General features: G+C 46.8%; 1 protein-coding gene across 3 annotated transcripts in view; it reads right to left on the bottom strand.

Moving 5' to 3' along the window:
- Positions 1-16,771, bottom strand: part of LOC109925098 (zinc finger and BTB domain-containing protein 7B-like) — an 84,997-nt gene that overhangs the window by 66,897 nt on the left and 1,329 nt on the right. For 2 of the 3 annotated variants that reach the window (XM_048620352.1, XM_048620353.1), the window contains exon 2: positions 12,638-12,759. The exons of the other annotated variant lie outside the window; for it this stretch is intronic. The gene's annotated coding sequence lies outside the window, so the exon portion shown is untranslated. The remainder of the gene's footprint in view (positions 1-12,637; positions 12,760-16,771) is intronic. 3 annotated transcript variants of the gene reach the window in all.

Here is a 16,771-nt window from a genome sequence, read left to right as displayed (position 1 = left end):
GACCCTCCGACAGTGCAGCGCTCCCTCGGCGCCGACCCTCCGACAGTTCAGCGCTCCCTCGGCGCCGACCCTCCGACAGTGCAGCGCTCCCGCGGCGCCGACCCTCCGACAGTGCAGCGCTCCCGCGGCGCCGACCCTCCGACAGTGCAGCGCTCCCGCGGCGCCGACCCTCTGGTAATCTAAGTGTTGCCCTGGATTATAGGGCTCAGGTTTCTGGAGCAGGGGCTCAAACCCACAAAATTCCAACACAGTGCCACCCCACTGAGACACAGCTGCAGTGTTCTGGTGGAAAGAGTTTTCATCAGCTGGCCACGTGCTCCCTCTACTACCTGTATAGAGCCTGCTGCTGGACAAAACAGTGCACGAAAAAGTGGCATTTGGATATGATGACTCTAAACTCAGATGACAGTACTTTGAGTTACAAAACGAAATCTTTATTTCTACTGGCAATCTCCCCACATATGAACTAGCAACGTCAGCTCCACTGCCTCCTGTGAGTCAGTTGGTTTCAGGATGTGACCCATACTTCAGGCATGAGATGTCAGTGCAAGACAAGCCGGTTGCTCTTACAAGAGCACTGTGCTGCACGTTCACTGAGGCCACCCCATTCCCCAGGGCACATTAGGGTCCATCAGAGCCTTTTCCCAGGCTTCCGGTCAGCTTCTCCCTCTCTGAAACACATTTACCCAAATGATGCTGCTGCATTTGAAGTCCTAAGCAATTTAGTTTCCACAGTGCTCAGGAAGTTCGGCAGATGAGATGTCAGGGCTATGCAAATCAGAGTTCTTTTCAACATCCTCCACACCTAACAAGGACGTTCCAGGGACAGAACCACTCCTGCCACTGATGTTATCTCTACAAACATGACGCCACACACTGATCAAGTATTACTGCAAAGTTCACAGTTCTACCATCAGTTCCAGGGGGAATTTATGCACTGGAGTTTCTTTCAGTAAATCAAAGGGTATATCTGGACTCAGATTAAGAGGATAATCTTCTCTCAACTCTCACCCTGTAGCTTCCGATACGACCCAAGCTCCACAGGTTTTATCAGACCTTTGTAATTTAGAGCATGAAGTTAGTTAGTTACCAGGAAAGGTTAGTCAGGTTGCTTGTGACACATTTCTTAAGGACTGAACGAGAGAGCGAGAGCGAGAGCGAGAGAGACAGGCATAGAGAGAGGCAGACATAGAAAAGGGAGACATGCACAGATCGACCAAGACAAGGAATTGAGTCGACAGAGCCAGAGAGAAACAGAGACAAGAGAGAAATGAGATCGTTCTGGACACTCAATGGCAAGTAAATAACTACAAGAGTTTTCAAACTTAGAGTCATATTGTAGAGGAGGCCCTTCAACCTATCAAGTCTGTACCGTTTCTTCAGTTCAGTTCCCATTTCGGGTCATAGAGCTGTACAGCATGGAAACAGACCCTTCAGTCCAACACATCCATGCAGACCAGATATCCTAAATAAATTTAGTCCCATTTGCCAGCATTTGGCCCATATCCCTCTAAACCCTTCCTATTCATGTACCTACCCAGATGCCTTTTAGATGTTGTAATTGTACCAGTCTCAACCACTTTCTCTGGCAGCTCATTTCATACACGCATCACCCTCTGGATGGAAAAGTTGCCCCTTGGATCCCTTTTAAATCTTTCCCCTCTCACCTTAAAGCTATGCCCTCTAATTTTGGACTCCCCCCACATCTAACCCAGCAAATGTCTGACGCACTTCAGCCTAATTTATTCTTCACAGCTGGAGATGGACCAAAAGGGGAAATGAGAGGATGATGAGGAAAGGGGACAGGTTGGAATGAATATTTTCAGTCAAAAGCACTATCTTCACTGAAAATGGAAGTTTGACAAAGTTTCCAGCACTGAGTCAAAGGGCGGCGGAGGGGGGCCGGAGGGGACTACATTGTCAGTGTAAATTCAGTTAGCAGGGAAGGGCCTAGTGGTATCAGGCACAGCAAGGACGTGCATTTCTGTAACTCTTTTATGGTCTCATCAAGTGTTTCACGGCCATCAAAATAAATTCGAGGCGCAGTCACTGTTGTGATGCAGGAAATATGACAGCCAGATTATGCACAGCAGGATACCACAAACTGCAATGTGATATTACTCACACAAGTTGAAGGATAAATATCAAGTCAAGGAAATCAGGTGAACATCTCCAAGGTTCTTCTTCCAGTGGTGGCTATGGGATTTCTCGCCCACCCAAGGAAGTTGACTGTCAACGTCTAATGTCTTATCAGAACAATGGCAACTCTGACAGTGCGGCACTCCCCCTCCAGTAGTGCATTGTTCCCTCAGCACCAGACCCCCCACAGTGCAGCGCACCCTGAGCACTGGCACCCCCGACAGTGTAGCGTACCCATGGCGCCGGGCCCCCAGACAGTGCAGTGCTACCTTGGTACCGGCCCTCCAATTAACCTCAGAAATTGTCGGTGACAGCACAAGATCCGACTGTACTGGCAGATTATTTGACCTGAGCAGAGGTGATGGCTATGAGCTGGCTCTCCTTATCTAGGTCAACAGCAGCTTTCAACCCACAGTCAGCGCTCAACGTACAACACTGACTTTACCAGCAACTGATGTACAAGACCACAGCCCCGTCTCCCCCCACCTTGGCTCCAGGACGTTTTGGTTCATCCTGCGACATGCAGGGCTCCCCACAATCCACAGAAACGTCAACAAGAGCCCCTTGCGCTTGCAGTGCAGCTACAGAAGAACCACAACCTTAGTTCAGCACTCTGATCTAATGGGTAACTGTAACCCCATGGCTAACACTTGAATCTCAACAAGCATGACGGGAACTTGTGCTAAAGGCAGGGAGACAGCTGTAAAAGGGGGAAGTGAAGCTTGACTGCTGACCAGACCAAATGTCTGGTGGTGCTAACAATGGAAACAGATGTCTCCTGTTTACACGACCCTTGGACAAATCAGCTCAGAATTATGAGGGTCTTGTACAAGCTGGCCATTGCATCAAACAGTCTGGAACTCAGGAAGCGAACATTTAAAAGAAGGCAAATTTGGAGACGTTGATAGCACTAACTCGAGATCAACTATCGCAAGGGGCAAACCCGGAATTCAGCTGGAAGTAATCTGACCAGTTCGTCACGTACAGGTAGTGTCTACATTCCAGTCAAACACTTAGATAACGTGTTGACTGTGTGCTTACTCCTAACTAAAGAGTTACTAATACAACATTGCCTTTATTCGATTCTAATTGAGCCGTCTACCCTTTATCTGTCACTAAATTCAAAACCCTAGTGGAAAAGAGGCCAACAGCATGCATTCCATCAGCTGTCAGTGGACGACGGGAAGAAGCTGGTGCCTGGAAAATGTTCCTGGGCCGAGACACCCATCTCTCCCCGCTTCGTCAACAAGCACTCCCTTCCCTCAGCCTCCCCAGCCACCCCTCTATTAGATGTATCTGTCAGAAAGAAAACTCTTGCATTTATGTGGAGCCTTTCACAACCTTAGCCATTTCAGCAACAATTACATCTTTGTGGGTTGTCACAATACTGGAGGTGGAGTGAGCTTGTGTCTTCAAAAAAACCTGCTGGACTATAACTTAGTGTGTGATTTTTGACACAATACTGGAGATGCAGCAGCCAGTGTTCAGACAGCAAGATCCCAGAGGGAGCAATATGGTCATGACCCAGATCATCCATTGTTCTTGCCCCACCCAAGACATCAGGTCAAGGGTTAATCCTTGGCTCATTGAATATTTCTGGATGGAACGCACCAACAGTCAGGACATTACAGGCTCAGTGCTCCTGCATAAGCCCACAGGATCCCTCAACAGCTGGCCTCTCTGCACCAGGCCATGTAGACAGCATGGCACAGCACCAGGCCATTCAGTCCCTCTGCTCAGTGTTTCCGCTTCACGCGAGATTGCTCCCACTGCCTTCTTCATATCTCCCTGCCAACCAAGGCATCACATGCTTCCATTCCTTTCTCTCAAGAGTTTATCCAGATACTCCCTTCAACAAATCTGCTATTCACCTCAATCGCTCCCAGTGGGAGTCAGTCCCTGTTCTCCCCCACACTCTGGCTGAAGGCATTTACCCTGAATTCCTGATTGGATTCATCAGTAGCCTGTTTATATTGGCATTCCTAGCTCGATCTCCCCCCACCCCAACAAGTGAAAACATCTTCGTCACATCTTCTATATTGAACCCCTTTCTGAATTTTAATGGCCTCAATCAGTTCACCCTCTCATCCTTCTTTTTGAGACAAAAGCATCCTGGCATGTTCAATCTTTCCTGATGGTTATGATCTTCTGGATCTCATATCACCTTGGTAACCTTTTTTGCACCTTGGTTTATACCATGAGTACTAGTATTCTTCAGAGTATTAAGTGGGGCCTAGTCAAGGCTCAATAAAGTTTAATAAAATTTCCCAGCTTTAATCAGATTCCACCCCGGGTGAGAGCACTGAGCCTGTAATGTCCTGACTGTTGGTGCGTTCCATCCAGAAATATTCAATGAGCCAAGGGTTAACCCTTGACCTGATGTCTTGGGTGATGGTCTGTATAGAGCTTGCACATTCTTTCCGTGTCTACATGGGTTTCCTCCCATAGTCAAAAGAAGTGCAGGCAAGGGTGGATTAGCCATAGAAAATGCAGGGTTGCAGGGATAAGGCGAAGGGATGGGTCTGAGTGGGATGCTCTTCGGAGGATCAGTGTGGAGTTGATGGGCCAAATGGCCTGCTTCCAGACTGTAGGGACTCTATGATCTACTGTTCCACATATAGGGATCCCATTTTTAAATTATTTCTACAAATTTCATGTGATTTGTATATGGTACCCCTAAATCCCTTTGCACCCCTAACTCATTAAACTCTTACAGCTGTTTTAAAAGAGTGAAGCCTCACAGGAAGATAGATTAAAAAAAAGACAACCAAGCCCTATAGGGTGACCACTGGACAGCTGCCCAAAGGCAATAGGTTTAATCTCACTGAAGGGATAGGCACACTGTCAAAGTTTCTCATCCTGCACTCATCAGGGCAGGCTTGCAAGAATGCCAAATTTCAAACAACCACAACAATTTATACTGAGGGTACACTGATGAGTTGCAATGGAAAAGCCAGTTGGGAAACTATAAGCTTCCAAGTAACGCAAGGATTGAACAGGCATGGGAGAACGGTCACAGGGCTCGAAATGCTAACTCAGCTTTCTCTCCATAGATGCTGCCAGACCTGCTGAATTTCTCCAGCGATTTCTGTTTCTATTTGAATAGATTCCTTTTGTTCGCAGAGAATGGGTCCCTGCCATTCTCCTGTTATAGAGCCATACAGCATGGAAACAGACCCTTCGGTCCAACCATTCCATGCCGATCATAATCCCAAACTAAACCAGTCCCATCTGCCTGATCCTGGCCTATGTCCCTCCAAGCCTTTCCTATTCATGTAAATATCCAAAAGTCTTTTAAACATTGTAGTTGTATCCACATCCACCACTTCCTCAGGAAGTTCATTCCACACGCGAACCACTCTTGGTGTAAAAAATTTGCCCCTCACGGCTTTTTTAAATCTCTCTCCTCTCAGCCTAAAAATGTGTCCCCTCATCTTGAAATTCCCCATCCTTGTGAAAAGACACCTACCATTAACTCTATCTATACCTCTCATTATCTTATAAACTTCTACAAGGTTTCCTCTCAACCTCCTGAGCTCCAGCGAATAAAAGTTCCAGCCTATCTAGGATGGTGTGGGATCCTTAACAGCAGGGAGGCAAGTGCGAGGCTGGAAGGAGATACGGTAATCAGAAATGGCAAGTTGAATAGACAGGTCAGGCTGGAACATGACAGGGAGCGAGGAATGCCTCTTGGAATAAATTGCATCTATTTCAATGCAAGAGGGCTGACAAGTAATTCCAATGAACTCAGAGCGTGAATAGGTACATGGGACTGGGATATTATAGCCATTACAGAAACATGGCTAAGTGGGGGACAGGACTGGCAGCTTAATGTGCCAGAGTACAGATGCTTTAGGCAGGACAGAGGTGGAGGAAAGAGGGGAGGGGGATTTGCATTTTTGATTAAGGGGAGTATCATAGTAGCAGTCAGAGATGAAATAACTGATGGATCATCCAGTGAGGCTTTGTGGGTGGAGCTAAGAAACAAGAAGGGGATGGTGACGTTATTGGGGTTGTACTATAGGCCCCAAAATTGTCAATGGGAATTAAAGGAACAAATATGCAGGGAGATTGCAAAGACTTGCAGGAGAAATAGGGTTGTCATAGTGGGGGATTTTAATTTTTATAACACTATGGCAGTCCCAGTCTATGTTAAGGGCTTAGATGGGTGGAATTTGTTAAATGTGTTCACGAAAGTTTCCAGTATATAGAGGGTCCTACCTGGGAAGGGACAAAACTCGACCTACTCTTGGGAAATACGGCAGGACAGGTAACTGAGGTGACAGTGGGGGAGCCCTTTGGGACCTGTGACCACAGTTCTATAAATTTTAAAATAGTAATAGAGAAGGACAAAACTGGTCCACAAGTTCAACTTCTAAATTGGGGCAGGGCAAATTTTGATGGAATTAGCCAGGAGCTTGCTGGGGTTGATTGGAGCAGTTTGTTTGCAGGCAAAGGGAGCTCTTAAAGGCGGGAGGCCTTTAAAAGTGTGATAGCTAGAGTTCAAGGTCTATATGTTCCTGTGAGGGTGAAGGGCAAGGTTGGCAGGAGTAGGGATGACAAGAGATATTGAGGCTTTGACCAGAAAAGAGGAGGCATGGCTCAGGAACAGGCAGCCAGGATCAAGGGAATCCCTGGAGGTATAACGAGAGAGAGAGTAGGACCAAAGTGGACATGTATGTGTGGAACCACAGGAGATGGGCGAATCCTCAATGAGGATTTCTCCTCTGTTTACCATGGAGAGAGACATAAAGACTTGAGAACTTGGAGAAGTTAGTGGCGATATCTTGGGGACAGTCCATACCACAGTAGGGGTGGAAGTATTAGAATGTATGAAGGTAGATAAATCTCCTGGTCCTGATCAAATACATCCAAGGATCCTGCAAGAGGCTAGAGAAGAAATTGCAGGGGCCCTAGCTGACATATAGCCACGGGTGAGGTCCCGGAAGACTGGAGGGTAGCGAATGTTGTGCCCTTATTCAAGAAGGGCTGCAAAGAAAACTCTGGGGAATTACAGACCAGTAATCTTAATGTCTGTGATAGGTAAGTTATTTGAGAAGATTCTGAGGGATAAGATATACAAGCATTTAGAAAGACAGGGTTTGACTGGGAGTAGTCTGCATGGTTTCGTGCGTGGGAGATCATGCGTCACAAATTTGTTAGAGTTCTTTGATGAAGTGACCAGGAAGGTTGATGAGGGCAGGGCGGTAGACGTAGTCTATATGGATTTCAGTAAGGCCTTTGACAATATTCCACAAGGTAGGCTGCTCTGGAAGGTTAGATTGCATGCAATCCAGGAAGAATTGGCAAATTGGATACACAGGTGGCTTGATGGTAGGAAGGAGAGGGTAACAGTGTAAGGATGCTTGTCGGACTGGTGGCCTGTGGCTAGTGGTGTGCCTCTAGGGTCGATGCTGGGCCCATTGCTGTTTGTTATCTATATCAATGATTTGGATGAGAATGTACAAGTTTGCAAATGACACTAAAATACGTGATTTTATGGACAGTGAGGAAGGTTATCAGAAATTACAGCAGAATCTTGATCAGCTCGGGAAGTAGGCCAAGGAATGGCAAATGGAGTTTATATATAGATAAGTGTGAAGTGTTGCATTTTGGACAGTCAATTCAAAGTAGGAGTTCCATGATGAATGGTAGAGCCTTAAAGAGTGTAGTGGAACAGAAGGACCTTGGAGTTCAGGTGCATGGTTCTCTGAAAGCAGAGTCACAGGTAGACAGGGCAGTGAAGAAGGCTTTTGGCATACTGGCCTTCATCAGTCAGGGCAATAAAGTACAGAAGTTGGGAAGTTATATTGCAGTTGTACAGGACGTTGATGAGGCCACATTTGGAATATTGTGTTCAGTTTTGGTCACCTTGCTATAGGAAGGATGTTATTAAACTCGATGCTGCCAGGACTCAAGGGACTGAGTTATAGGGAGAGGCTGGACAAGGTAGGACTTTTTCTTTAGAATGTAGGAGACTGAGGGGGGATCTTACAGAAGTGTATAAAATCATGAGAGGCATGGAAAGGGTGAATACACTCAGTCTTTGTCCCAGGGTTGGTGAATCAAGAACTAGAGGGCATCAGTTTAAGGTAAGAGGGGAAAGAATACATGGGAACCTGAGGGGCAACTTTTTTTTTTACATAGGGGGTGGAACGCATATGGAACCTGCTGCCAGGAAGTGGTTAAGGCGGGTACATTAACCACATTTAAAAGGCATTTGGATGAATACATGGATAGGAAAGGTTTAGAAGGATATGGGCCAAGTGCAGGGAAATGGGGTTAGTGTGGATGGACATTTTGGTCGGTATAGACCAGTTTGGGCCGAAGGGCCTGTCTCCATGTTGTGGGACTCTACGACCCTACGCAGCCTTTCTTTATAACTCAATTATTGCAACTGTGTGAAATTTAGCATTCTTGTGTTCATCCTGAACACTCCAAGAGCAGAAACTTTGGCAACTCACTCACCTTCTTAGCACTAGTCAGGTTGGGTTGAAGAAGTATCTTCAAGAGCAAGGGGGACAGAGGTGTGGAGAGGTAGCCGGGTTTTAAGGATAGAATTCCAGAGCTTCAGCATCAGGAAACAAGCACTCAGTAAACAAGACCTGCAGGGAATGTCACAGGTGCAGAGTGTCAAGAGATTCCCACTTGACATTATGCAACACAGCAGGTTAAATCCCCTGCGATGGTATTGCAAGCTCTGGTGCTGCTTGAACAACCCCAGTCAAAGTGTGACATAATATTCAGGAAGATCACAGACTGCTACACACAGGATAAAAAGAAAATTAAAAGGAAAACAGGTAAAGCTGACATACGACCACATGAAACAAGGCACAGGCAGACTGTTCAGCAGCTCAAGCCTGCTCTGACGTTCAATAAGACCACGGCTGACAGACTGTCCTGTAAACAAACAAAAAGAAAAACCTGTTTTGACGTCCTTCGGGGAAAGGAAACCGTCAGCCCGGCCTGTGCGCTCCACCTGTCTCTCACCATTTGGCACACCCTCACAAACACCTTAGCATGCCAGATCCACTGCCAAAGATGGAGACAGATTGATTTTCAAGATCCTGAATGGTCATGACAAGGTGGACGTGGCAAGGATGTTTCTTCATTTTTTTTGGGGGGGCGTCAGTTTAGAATTATGAGGCACTGTTGTAAAATGTGTGGTTGCCCTTATAGGACAGAGAATCTTTTTCTCTCTCTCAGGGGGAGAGGCCAGGTTCTGTTGCTTTGGAATTCTCTGCCTCAGAAGGCAGTATAGGCAGGTAATTGAATATTTTTAAAGATCTTAAAGATTCTTGTTAGGTGGGAGGGCTGGGTAATCAAGGGTTTGCAAGAAACCATGGGATTGTGGAATTCAGAACACAAATCTGCCACAATATATACATACATATATACAACTGTATGCAATAAGAGCAGGAGTAGACTTTCAGCCCCTTGAGCCTGCTGTGCCACTCAATAAGATTACGGTTGATCTAACAGCAAACTTATATTAGCATTCCTGTTTACCTCGATAACATTTCACTGCCTTGTTTAACAAGAACCTATCAATCTCTGCCTCAGAAACATTCCAGGACTGAGGCAGGCAGCCTGAAGCAGGGCAAGGGCTCAACAGCCGGAGCAGGCAGTCAAGGGAGGGAGTGGAAGTGGAAGCAACCCAAAAAGGGGGTGAGTGGGAGCAGGCAGCCCGGGGCAGGGGTGACAGCAAGAGCGGGCAGATCGGGGTGTGAAGCGTGAGATGTCAAGCCCAGCATGGTCAGGCACGTATGGACTGTGGCGTTGAACTACTAACTGTGCTTCTTTGTTTTTCTACTTTTTAGAAAGAAGGACCGTAATGTTTAACCGTTAACTTTGTATTCCTTATTTTTCTGCTTTGTACCTAAGCTTCTGTTCCTAGGTACTCTTGAACCTAACATGGTGCTGTAAGTGGCGACTGTAACCTTTTCACTGTTTTCATGCGAGTACATGTGACAATAAACCAAATTCATTTCAATTCCACTGTCTTTTCAGGTATAGTTCCAAAAACTCTCGATCTTATTGAACAGCGGAACAGGCTCGAGGTGCTGACAGATATCCTTTCGTTCCCAATTGGTGCGTTCGCAAATGAAACGTCTTGAAGAAGCATCACATATTTTGTTTGGCAGTTAGCGATGGATGTAGCTCAGGCCTCGAGAGATAGAGAGATAGAATCAAACTCAGGATAATTTTCACCTCAGTTTGCTCACACTCCCACACCACTGGGACGAGCAGGGTAATTTCCGAATTTCTGGGACTTTCTGTTTGCAAGAGTGCACTGTGCTATGTAGAGATCTGCAGGCTTTGGTACAGGATGTTGCAGATGTGCCCTGACAAGTGATCTCTCGCGTGTCAAGCAGCATACTGAATGGAAAGAGGCAGGAGAAATGAAACAACAAGGTGTAGAGCTGGATGAACGCAGCAGGTCAAGCAACATCCGAGGAGCAGGAAAGCTGACGTTTCGGGTCTAGACCCTTCTTCAGAAATCCGGGTTTCATTTTTTTGGAAACAAAGGAGTTGCTCTGTTTCGTCGTCACCACCACCACACCCACCTCCCCGAAAAGGAGGCAAAGAAATAAAGAGTTAGGGTCTCGGACTCCACTCTGCCCACTCAATCTATTTAACTCATCTCTTGTATCACAAGCTCCCTTGAGTCCTCCACTTCTGATCTGGTCAAGCCCAAAAATTTTGATATCGTGCAACCGACTCGTTCATCTTGTCTGCTTTTTTATATAAAAAAAATCTTTCTTCCCCTCTGACCATCTTGATCAGCAGCCAGTGAGGAGAAGATCAATCTACATTTATCCACATCCTGTAAGACTTCACAAATGAGTTGACTGGAAAGTCAGGTTGCGAGAGGAAGTGGCCACTGTGGACATGATAAATGACCTGATAACAGGGGATGGGGAGGCAAACCCACTCAAATAATTCAGGTGGTTAACATACCTGGTTTGACAGACATGCGCAAGATAAAGTCACAGAGAAATACAGCACAGAAACAGACCGTCTGGTCCAACTCATCCATGCCAGCCAGACATTCTAAATAAATCTGGTCCCATTTGCCAGCATTTGGCCAATATCCCTCCAAACCCTTCCCATCCATATACCTATCCAGATGCCTTTTAAATGTTGTAATTGCATCAGTCTCCACCACTTCCTCTGGCAGCTCAGTCCACACAAGCACCACCCTCTAATTGAAAAGATTGCCCCTTAGATCCCCTTTAAATCTTTCCCCTCTCACCTTATGCCCTATTCTAATATGCTGCTGTGCAGCAGAAGAGACACTAACCCTTCACTCACACACACGCGCACAAATAAAATTTCCAGTGCCCTGCGTCAGTAGAGAGGACAAAGCTTCACTTCTGCAGAGGAAGTGCTGTATTCTCTCACTCCCCATCCCTGTCTCCAAACGTTCTGGACCTTAATCTTTGCACAGTATGTGACATGACATTAAAAGGAAACACAACTCATCACAAACTTGGGACTCTCCAAAGTGCTTTGAGAAAATTCCTGAAGCAGGGCAGTCCCTGTCGAGACACAGCAAATGCAGCAGCCAATTTGCACACAGCAAGCTCCCACAAATAGCAATATAATCATGAAAGTGAAACAAATAACTGTTGATGCTGGCGATCTGAAACACACAAAAATAGAACATGTGAGAGAAACACAGCAGGTCTGGCAGTGTCTGCGGAGAGAGAAAACAGTGGTTAATGTTTCGAGTCCAATGATGTGTCTTCAGAAAGTTTCAGTCCTGCTTTCCAGTGTGACACTTCTTCAGGGCAAGTCTGATATTTTTTGAAGGAGCATCACTGGACTCGAAACTGTTTTCTCTCTCCACAGACATTGCCAGAACTGTTGAGGTTCTCAGCAAGTTCTGTTTTTGCGTGCACAATACGATCGTAAACCAGATCATCTGCATTTTCAGACTATGGAGGGTGTGCAACAAAGATTTACCAGACCAGTTCCTGGGATTGCTGAACCTTTGTTCACTGAAAGGTACGGTGGTTGGGAGAAATGGGCAGCTGCCTGGAGTTGGGCCACAGATCAACGTCACCCGCATGGCGGGACAGCCATGAGGTGCTAACCAGCATTTCCCCCACTCCTACCTTCCATTGCTCAATAGATGCAGGGAAGGGAAAGCAGGAGCTGAAGAAGCCAGTCTTCCTTCAAAAGTGCAGAATTTGTTCAGAGATAGTAGGAACTGCAGATGCTGGAGAATCTGAGATAACAAGGTGTAGAGCTGGATGAACACAGCAGGCCAAGCAGCATCATAGGAGCAGGAATGCTGACGTTTCGGACCTAGACCCTCCAAAACGTCAGCATTCCTGCTCCTATGATGCTGCTTGGCCTGCTGTGTTCATCCAGCTCTACACCTTGTTATTGCAGAATTTGTTCTGCAAGTTTGCACCTAGCTGGCACATATAAAGCAGAGGCATCAAAAAAAAAGGGCGCATTTTAATTTTGAAAAGAATACTATACTGACCAATTCTTAAATCCTGGCTGAGGATTACTGGCAATAATCCAGCTTCCGTCTTCAGCTGCAGCACAGGTCCCTGTAAGCCTCCTTGGTGCAGATTAAGACATTGTGCTCGGTTTTCCTCTGGCCTAAGAAGACACCCAAAAGATGAGAGCTCGGCCTGTTCCATCCTTACCATTGCTTTCTGTTCTCCAACCCTAGCTCAGTCAGCACCAAGCCCTAGAGGAAATTCCCCAACCACAGGAAACCTCGAACTAGACTTGTACTCGCAATCCAGTGGCCACCACCCCAGGTGTGGCATTGACGCCACAGGGCACACGATGGAGGAGATCATCTCGATGCACAGTATCATACTACCCCTCCCTACGGCAGCAGCTACAGCTCCAAATCAAACACAGCAAAATAAAAACACAGCTGGAAAAAAACAGCTTGGCATTCAGTGGACAACTCCCCTATTTTCCTACTTCTACTGGGACACCCAGATGGTGGAATTTGAACTCAAAAAAATCTGGAATCAGGAGTCTAAGAATTAAGAGTCTAACAATGAGCATGAACAACAATGGATGCACTTCTGATGGAAGGTTCAATAAAGGGCTATGGGGAGCAGGCAAGAAAATTGGGTTGAGATCAGGATAACATCAGCCATAATCATGTTAAATGGCAGAGCTGGCTCGAAGGATTGAACTGCCTGCTCCCGTTCCTACTACCTATCTCCATCAAGTTCGCAAATGTCCTTTCAGGAAGGGGACGACCATCCTTACCCCTGTCTGGCCTACATGTGAGTCCAGGTCCACAGCAATGGGGTTGACTCTCGACTGCCCTCTGGACAGTTAGAGAAATGAGCAATAAATGCTGGCCCAGACAGCAGTGCCTAAGTCCCATGAATAAAAAAAAAGCAAACGCAGCCAGGTAAATGAAGAGAAAGGCTTAAATTTCCAGCAGGGAATGGGAATGTGACTGACCAAATAATCCAGAGGCCCCCAGGATAATGCTCTGGGAGCAGGCAATCATCATGTACCCTGATGGAATTTAAATTCCAATGAATAAAATCTGGAATTGGAAGCTAGTCTTAGGGATGGTGACTGTGACAACCACCATCAATTGTGGTTAAAAACCTCCATCAGAGATCACTAATAGGGGAAGGTAATTTGCCATCCTTACCCAGTCTGGGCCTACACATGGCTCCAGACCCCACAGCAAAGGGGCTAACTCTTAACCACCGTCCAAATTGGGCCCAGCAACACACTCAGTTCAAGGGGTAATTGGGGGGCGTGCAATAAATGCATGCATTTTTCTAAATTCATTAACAGGATGAGGGTGTCACTGCCTAGGTCAGCATTTATTGCCCAGCCCTAATCACCTAGAGGGCAGTTTAAGAGTCAACCACATTTCTGTGGGCCTGGATCCACATGGAGGCCAGACCAGGTAAGGACGGCAGTTTCCTTCCCTAAAAGGACATTAGTGAACCAGGTGGGTTTTTCCAACAACCAACAATAGATTCATGGTCATCATTAGACTCTTAATTCCAGGTTTATTTGAATTCAAATTCCACCATCTGCTGTGGCAGGATGTGAACCCCAGAACATTAACCTGGGGATCTGGATTTAGAGTCCACTGATAACACCACCAGGCCATCACCTTCCCAGTGACGCCAACACCCCAGAGAAGGAATAAAGGGGCACAAATTTCAGGGGCAGACTGCCATTTTCAGATCAGCTCATAGTAATGTCATCTGCAACCCCTCCATCATGGGGGAGCTGGCAAGGTGCAGCGGTAATGTCACTGGACTAGCAATCAGCAGGAACGGGCCAATCATCTAAGGAAAGATCTGTTCTGAGGAAGGGTTACTGGGCCTGAAATATTAACTCCGATTTCGCTCCACAGATGCTGCCAGACCTGCTGAGATTTTTCAGCAATTTCTGCTTTTGTTTCCAATCATCTGAGGACTTGACTTATGCTGTTTGAAATCATACCTTTTCATAAAAAAGGATAAAAAGCTAGTCAAATGGTTTAGTTCAGATCTGATAACAATTGCAAAATGGACTGTGCATTATTAAAATGAGGGAAAACAAGATGTGTCAGTCCTCCCACACTTTGCAAATGACACACATTTCATCTGCATCCAACCCGGCAGGGACTGCCTTACACAAAATGGAGGGTGAGGGCAGGTGTGGGCTTGTCACAGCGTGGGGATTAAAAGCACTGTGACTGTTTCCTGGCACCCCACCAATCGTAAACCTGTATGACTAAAGGATGGTTTTGGAAATAAAGTCTGTAAGGTACATCACAGCTGGTCAAACTTAGCATCAGAGAACAGCATTTAAAAGACATCTGGATAGGGACATGAAAAGGAAGGGTTTAGAAGGATGTGGGCTAAATGTTGGCAAATGGGACCAGGTCAAATTGAGATGTTTGGTTGGTGCAGGCGAATTGGACCGAAGGGTCTGTTTCCATGCTGTATGACTCTGGGACTCTCAAAGTGCCAAAATAATCAGTTTCTGTCAATACAAGTCTGTGGCATTCTGAGATTACTCACTACACTTACAATGATGGGTTATATTTCTAATAACCTTTTTTTTAAAAAAATTCATTCATGGGATGTGGGCATCACTGACATAATTGCCCAAGAGGGCAGTCGAAGAGTCAACCACGTTGCTGTGGGGTCTGGAGTCACATGTAGGCCAGACCAGGTAAGGATGGCAGTTTCCTTCCCTAAAGAGCATCAGTGAACCAGATGGGTTTTTCCAAAAATCAGCAACGGATTCACGGTCATCATTAGGCTCTTAATTCCAGATTTTTATGTCAAATGTACAGCCTGAAAGGTTACAAGACCCTCTGTGTATGGTGGCAGGAGTGTAGTACAGACAGCATCCTTTACCCCAGTGTGCCTATAGGACAGGTGCCCCCAGCTTTACTGCATCCTTCATTGTGTAGTCCCGGAATTTGGGACATGCCCTTGAAACTCAATAGCCGCCTGCACTGGAAGACCAGCAGGAAATTCGAGCAGTCCTTCACCGAGTTGACATTTGTCTCAGCCCACGGCCTTGGGAACAGCCTGTGGAGATCAGAGTCTGGCATAGGATTGCTGGGGATGAGCCTCGACAAAACAAAACAACCGCGGTGTGTCTCTCTCTCTCTCTCTCGGTCTCTCTCTCTGTCCACCCTCCCCTCCAAAGATCACCGATGCAAACGAACTTCCGCAAGGAGTTTGACAGTGATCTCTTCCTGCCTTGAAGGCTGGCTCGCGGAGGGATTGAGCCTCTGACCATGCTGAAGGATTGGGATGGACCCTTCTCACCCACCAGCCAAGCCATGTCTTGTGCTGTTTCGAAAGTCCCAGTGGTAAGATGCTCCCCCCCGATGAACTCTGACAGTCAGCTCAGTGAACCAGCCAACAGCGTCCACCATCCACCGTCCCCCACCCACACCTGGGGGGCTGCACCCAGTGAATGAGCTCGATACGTTCCCTCCGAGCTATATCTAACTCTTCCTCACAATGTTTTGGCCTCAACCACCTTCTGTGGCAGGGAATTCCACAAGCTCACCTGTCAAGACATTTCTCCTCATCTCAGTCCTGCGAGGTAAGCTATGATCCCACGGTTCTGGACTCCCCCCAGCATTGGGAATGTCCTTCCTGCACCTAACCCCCTCAGAATTTTACAGGTTTCCCATGAGATTCCCCACCCCCTTGTTCTCCTCAACCGGAGCAATCTCTCAAAATCCCCACAGTGTGGAAAGAAGCCATTCCACCAATTGAGTCTACGCTGATCCTCCAAATAGCATCCAGCCAAGACCCAGCACCCCACCATCCTATCCCTGTAACCTTGTAACGGGGCAATTTCACATGGCTGATCCACCTTAACCTGCACATCCCTGGACACTATGGGGCAATTCAGGATGGCCAATCCACGCTAACCTGCACGGTCCTGGGCACTATGGGGCAATTTAGCACGGCCAATCCACCCTAACCTGCACATTCCTGGGCAGTACAGGGCAATTTAGCATGACCAATCCACCCTAACCCTCACATTCCTGGGCACCACGGGGCAATTTAGCACGGCCAAGCCACCCTAACCTGTACATCCCTGGGCATTACGGGACAATTTAGCATGGCCAATCCACCCTAACCTGCACATCCCT

Source organism: Rhincodon typus, chromosome 46 (genome assembly GCF_021869965.1).
Source record: "Rhincodon typus isolate 14 chromosome 46, sRhiTyp1.1, whole genome shotgun sequence".
In the NCBI taxonomy this organism is placed as follows: Eukaryota; Metazoa; Chordata; class Chondrichthyes; order Orectolobiformes; family Rhincodontidae; genus Rhincodon; species Rhincodon typus.
The sequence above is the reverse complement of the archived record's forward strand: the minus strand, read 5'-3'. Positions and strand labels throughout refer to the sequence as shown.